The sequence below is a fragment of the Eucyclogobius newberryi genome, unplaced genomic scaffold (genome assembly GCF_026437365.1).
Source record: "Eucyclogobius newberryi isolate DKJ021-1_F unplaced genomic scaffold, fEucNew1.0.hap1 SCAF_16, whole genome shotgun sequence".
Taxonomy (NCBI): domain Eukaryota; kingdom Metazoa; phylum Chordata; class Actinopteri; order Gobiiformes; family Gobiidae; genus Eucyclogobius; species Eucyclogobius newberryi.
This window is the reverse complement of record NW_027315790.1, coordinates 4,245,182-4,251,135: the sequence shown is the minus strand read 5'-3', so window position 1 is coordinate 4,251,135 and position 5,954 is coordinate 4,245,182.

Here is a 5,954-nt window from a genome sequence, read left to right as displayed (position 1 = left end):
TGGAGCGGAGGAGGCAGTGCACAGCAGACAGACGCATGGATCTATTATATTATCGGGCCAAAGCCATGGATCTATTATATTATGGCCAAGGCCATGGATCTATTATATTATGGCCAAGGCCATGGATGTATCAAACCAAGGACTGCAAGGACCATAGGGCTTCTTCGTCTTCATTTCGTTTATTTGCGAATGGTACTCATCAAATCAGGTGAATTTACATCACCTACTGTGTTACTGTATGTCTAATTCCAACAAGTAAAGGAAAAAGTAATAAGAAAGTATAAGAAATATGAAGTAAGTTCTTCTGCTCAACACCTTTAAATGTTTTGTAAATAATATTCTGACTTCCACTTGCCCCTGGTTTCTCAACTCATTGATAATACACTGCCTTTGCTCTCTGTACTTGTGAGAATGAATGATGACATGCTTGACGGATTCTACTTCATTACAGCGATCACAAAGTCCTGTTGGATGCTTGTTTATTAAATGTAAAGTTTTGTTAAGGTGACTGCCGTCCTGTGCCAACTGTCTTCTGAAGCACATACAGATGCCTCCCTTTGTTATTCCTATCCCAGTGTGACGGCCACACTGCCATAATAAAGGAGTTTCTGTTAAGAGTGCACGCTTTGCCAGCTTATCAGCTGCTTTATTGCCCTTTATACCCCTGTGAGCTGGAATCCACATAAAAGAGACCCCGAAGCCTCTTCTGTAAAGCCTGTTCAAATACTTCTATTACTAAGTCTTGTCTACTTCAGGACCTTAAAGATTGGATTGCCATTAAGGAGGAACTTGATCGGAGCAAATGACCACCTCCATCGCCTGAGAGTTCTCTATCCACTGCAAGGCTGCTAACATTGCCATCATCTCCACTGAAAACGCTGCCAGGTTACTTTTTGTTTTCCTCTGGACGGAAATGTGTAAAGAAGGAATAATACATGCAAAAGCTTTAGTTCCTATCATGGGGTCTTTTGAGACGTTATAAACTGGAACAAATTAACTGTATAATGTACTAGTAAGTAACTCTCATTACTGAGATGAACAACACATAAGATATTCCTTTATTGTCCCACATGGGGAAATTTCATTGGTGCAACGCAGGTAGATCCAGAGGTAGATTCAGAAGAACAGATCACTTATAGGAAGTCTGAAAAACACTTTCAGTAGAAGATCTCCTATAAACAAATAAAAACTCCCATAGACAAATAAATAAATACATAAATACATAAATACCATTGCATGTGATCACGACAGTAATTGCACATGAATATGTGTCACGACAGCACATAGATTGCACATGAATTTCACAGTAATTGCACATATGACAGAATTGCACATCAGTATTAGGTTAGGTCAGTATTGCGAGTGTTCAGTACTAACAGTGTTTGTTATAAAGTCTGACAGCAGCAGGAAGGAAAGACCTACGGAACCTTTCCTTCACACATCGAGGGTGGATCAGTCTGTCACTGAAGCTGCTCTCCAGAGCGGACAGAGTGTCCTGCAGGGGACAGAGTGTCCTGCAGGAGGTGACACTCATGGTCCAGCATAGATGTGAATCTAGCCAGGACCCTCCTGTCCCCCACCTCCTGCACCGAGTCCAGAGCACAGCCCAGGACGGAGCTGGACTTCTTGATGACTCTGTCCAGCCTCTTCCTCTCCCTCTCTGTGATGCTGCTGCTCCAGTAGGCCACACCGTACAGGAGGGCTGATGCCACCACAGAGTCGTAGAAGGTCTTCAGGAGTGGCCCTGTCACTCCAAAAGACCAGAGTCTCCTCAGGAGGTAGAGCCGACTCTGGCTCTTCCTGTACAGTGCGTCTGTGTTATGAGTCCAGTCCAGTTTGTGGTTCAGATGAACACCCAGGTACTTGTACGAGTCACTCTCTCAATGTCCCGTCCCTGGATGTTCACTGGTGAGGGGGCAGTGGAGTGGCGTCTGCGGAAATCCACCACCATCTCCTTGGTCTTCCCCGCGTTGATGAGGAGGTGGTTCCGCTGACACCAGTCCACAAAGTCCTGCGCCAGTCCTCTGTACTCTGCGTCATCGTCGTCCGTGATGAGTCCGATGATGGCAGAGTCGTCAGAGAACTTCTGCAGGACACAGCTGTCCGTGTCATGTCTGAAGTCTGCAGTGTAAAGGGTGAAGAGAAAGGGCGCGAGGACAGTGCCCTGGGGCGCCCCCACACTGCAGGTCCGAGTGTCAGACACACAGTTCCGGGCTCTCACAAACTGGGGTCGGTCTGTGAGGTAGTCCAGGATCCACTCTGCCAGGTCATACTCCACACCAGCCGTCTCCAGCTTGTCCCTCAGGAGCAGCGGCTGGATGGTGTTGAAGGCGCTGGAAAGATCGAAGAACAGAATCCTCACAGAGCTGCCAGGCTTTTCCTGGTGAGAGAGAGAGCGGTGCAGCAGGGAGATGACGGCGTCCTCCACTCCGATGCCAGACCGGTATGCGAACTGCAGCGGGTCCATGGCTGAGCTCACGGTGGAGCGGAGGTGGTCCAGGACCAGCCGCTCCAGTGTTTTCATCAGGTGGGACGTGAGAGCCACTGGCCTGAAGCTGTTGAGGTCTTTGGGGCGCGGTGTCTTAGGCACAGGTACCAGACAGGAGGTCTTCAGACCTGTGGTACCACCCTCAGCTTCAGGCTCATGTTGAAGACATGCTCCACAACTCCACACAGTTCATCTGCGCAGGACTTAAGGAGCATGGGGCTGATGCCATCAGGTCCTGCTGCCTTCCTCACTTTAATCCTCTTCAGCTCACTCCTCACCTGTGCTGCTGTGACAGTCAGTGGTTGGCAGGGGGACCGTGTGTGTGGGGGGATGGGTGAGTCCAGGCGAAGTGGGGAGCTGATGGTCCGGGGCAGAGAAGCGAAGAGGAACAGATGCAGGGCATTGTCCAGCTGTGGAAGAGGGAGCATGCAGCTGTGCAGGGGGAGGGACGGGTGATCGATCAAACCTCAAGAAGTGAGCATTTAAAGTCATTCACTTACTGTAGATCCCCCTCTGTCTGGGCAGGGGGGATTTTGAAGCCCGAGATGGTTTTCAGGCTCCTCCACACTCCCTGAATGTTCTTCTGCTGCAGCTGCTCCTCCATCCTCCTCTTGTAGCCGGCCTCAGCCTGCCTGATCTTCCTCCTCAGCTCCTTCTGCACAGTCCTCAGCTCCTCCTTGTTCCCCGATTTGAAGGCTCTTCTTCTTCTCCTTCAGCAGAGCCTTCAGTTCACGGTTAATCCATGGCTTGTTGTTTGGAAAACACCGCACCGTCCGGGAGGGAACAATGTTCTCAAAACAGAAGTTGATGTAGTCCGTGATGCACTCTGTGATGGTGTTGATGTCCTCCCCATGTGGGTCATAAAGCTCAGTCCAGACAGTGGTGCTGAAGCAGTCCCTCAGAGCCTCCTCGCTCTCAGCAGACCACATCCTCACCTCACGGGACACCACAGGCTGCCTGCGCACGATGGGTTCATACACAGGCCTCAGATGTACAAGGTTGTGGTCCGAGCTGCCCAGGGGAGGGAGGGGGGAAGAAGAATAAGCCTCCTTGGTGTTGGCAAAAAACAAGTCCAATGTTCTATTCTCTCTGGTGGGGCAGGTAACATACTGGGTGTATGTTGGTAGAACAGAAGAGGGAGAAGCGTGGTTAAAGTCACCAGAGATGAGGAAGAGAGCCTGTGGATGCTGTGTTTGCAGCCTACAAGTGCAGGAGAGCAGTGCTTCACAAGCATTTTCAGCATTGGCAGACAGGGCCACATAGACTGCGATCAAAATCACATGTGAGAACTCCCGGGGCAGATAGTATGGCCTCATGCCAATAGCCAATAGTTCAATATCCTTGTTACATAGCTGCTCCCTCACTGTGCAGTGTTCGGGTTTGGACCAGCTCGTGTTCACATACACCGCCAGACCTCCACCTCTTTTCTTCAAGCATTCTCTCGTTCTGTCCGCCCGCAGCAGATAAAAATTGTCCAAACCTACAATAGAGTCTGGCATTTCTGCTGTTAACCAGGTCTCTGTGAAAATCAAGACGCTGCTGTCCCTATAAATCCTCTGGGACCGCATGAGGCTCGCTATTTCCGTCATTTTATTTTGAAGGGACCTCACGTTACCCATGACTACGGCGGGAACCGACTTCCTGTTTTCTCCTCTCTTCTCTCAGAGTTTACGTCCAGATCGTCTGCTGCGTTGCGTTTTCCTTAGGATGTCCGCCGGGATAACGTGACGATCTCCGGGTAAGACGACTGTTCTCCGCAGTTTCATGAGTTCCTCCTTTGTGTAAACGCGGTACGGCGCCGGCCGGGGGGCGGGGCCGGAGCCGGGGGACTCAGAGCCAAGACACATCGCAACGACACAACGAAAACACTCAATCCAGCCGAATAAAGTCAAAACAAGTTAATTTAAAGCGATTCCAGTGCGTGTCCCGATCGTTCGTGAAGTTCCTCTTTCATATAAACGTGTATATAAACGTGTACCGACGACACGTCGTACTTTAGCGCGGTCGGAGGGCGCGGGGGGGGCTGGTGGGCTAGCTCGGAGCTAGCTCACGTCACAACAACACAACGAACGCAACGAAAAACGCTCAAATCCATCCGAAAAAAGTCAAAAACAGTTGAATAAAAAACTACTAAAAAACTAATTAATAATGTACTCAGCATCTCATCCACCAGCAGCCTCACATCCCAAAACTGATTTTCTAGACTTGATTTTATCCAGAAAATAGAAGTCAACAAGATCCCCGAATATCTCAAACAGCCAACAAAAGCTGTGAAAATAAACAAAGACCACGCGCATCGCTCCTTGGAGAGAGGAACGTGGAATATACTCTGCTTTATCCTGCAAATGGCCTGGGAAAGAGGCATTGACATTTGCCAATCCAATGCAGGATCTGGTCTGACTTTTTCTCCCTTTATTTTCTGTATTTCAATTAAAAGATCTTGGCTGTACTGGAGACTTGTGAATATTTGCCCAATGTGGGTCAGTGTGTTCCAACTTTGGTTTAATGCCCAGGTGAAAAAGTACACAGAGAGCTGTGTAACAAAAGTAGAATTACAAGAAGGATTTCAACATGGTTAATACAATGGCATCTGGAAAGTTACAAATAGCATATTTTAATGTTAATGGAATATTGGGTCTAATTCCAGTTATTGACAAAAATGAGAAAAGAAAAAAAGTCATATTATTATTATTATTATTACATACAAAAAACCCATTTAAATGACTTACAACAGATTGTACTACTCCTCATATTGATCTCAAGAAGAACAGCTTTTGAACAGAGTTTTGAACACAAAGATAAAGATGGCAGATTTGTAGCTCAGCACTAGATCATCAAATCAAATCAAATCAAATCAATTTATTTTTGTAAGGCCCAAAATCACAACAACAGTTGCCTCTGAGGGCCACAGGGAGAAATGAATCAACAATGTCTGTGGTGGCGATGGAGTCAGACAATGTCTGTGGTGGCGAGGGACGATGTCCCAGGGTCCTCTGTCCTTAGACTCTCCTTCTCGGCCAGGAAAAACTACAAAAAAACCTCTTTGGGAAAAAAGCGTAGAAACCTGGAGGAGTTCCAGTGAAGGAGAGATCCGACTCTCACAGACGGACAGACGGACACGAGGAGACTGGAGCTGGACCCACTCTTCAGGCAGAAGAGGGACCGACTGAGTCGAGCTGGACTCACTCTTCAGGCAGAAGAGGGACCGACTGAGGCGAACTGGACCCACTCTTCAGGCAGAAGAGGGACCGACTGAGGCGAACTGGACCCACTCTTCAGGCAGATGAGGGACCGTCTGAGTCGAGCTGGACTCACTCTTCAGGCAGAAGAGGGACCGACTGAGGCGAACTGGACCCACTCTTCAGGCAGATGAGGGACCGACTGAGGCGAACTGGAGCCACTCTTCAGGCAGAAGAGGGACCGACTGAGGCGAACTGGACCCACTCTTCAGGCAGACGAGGGACCG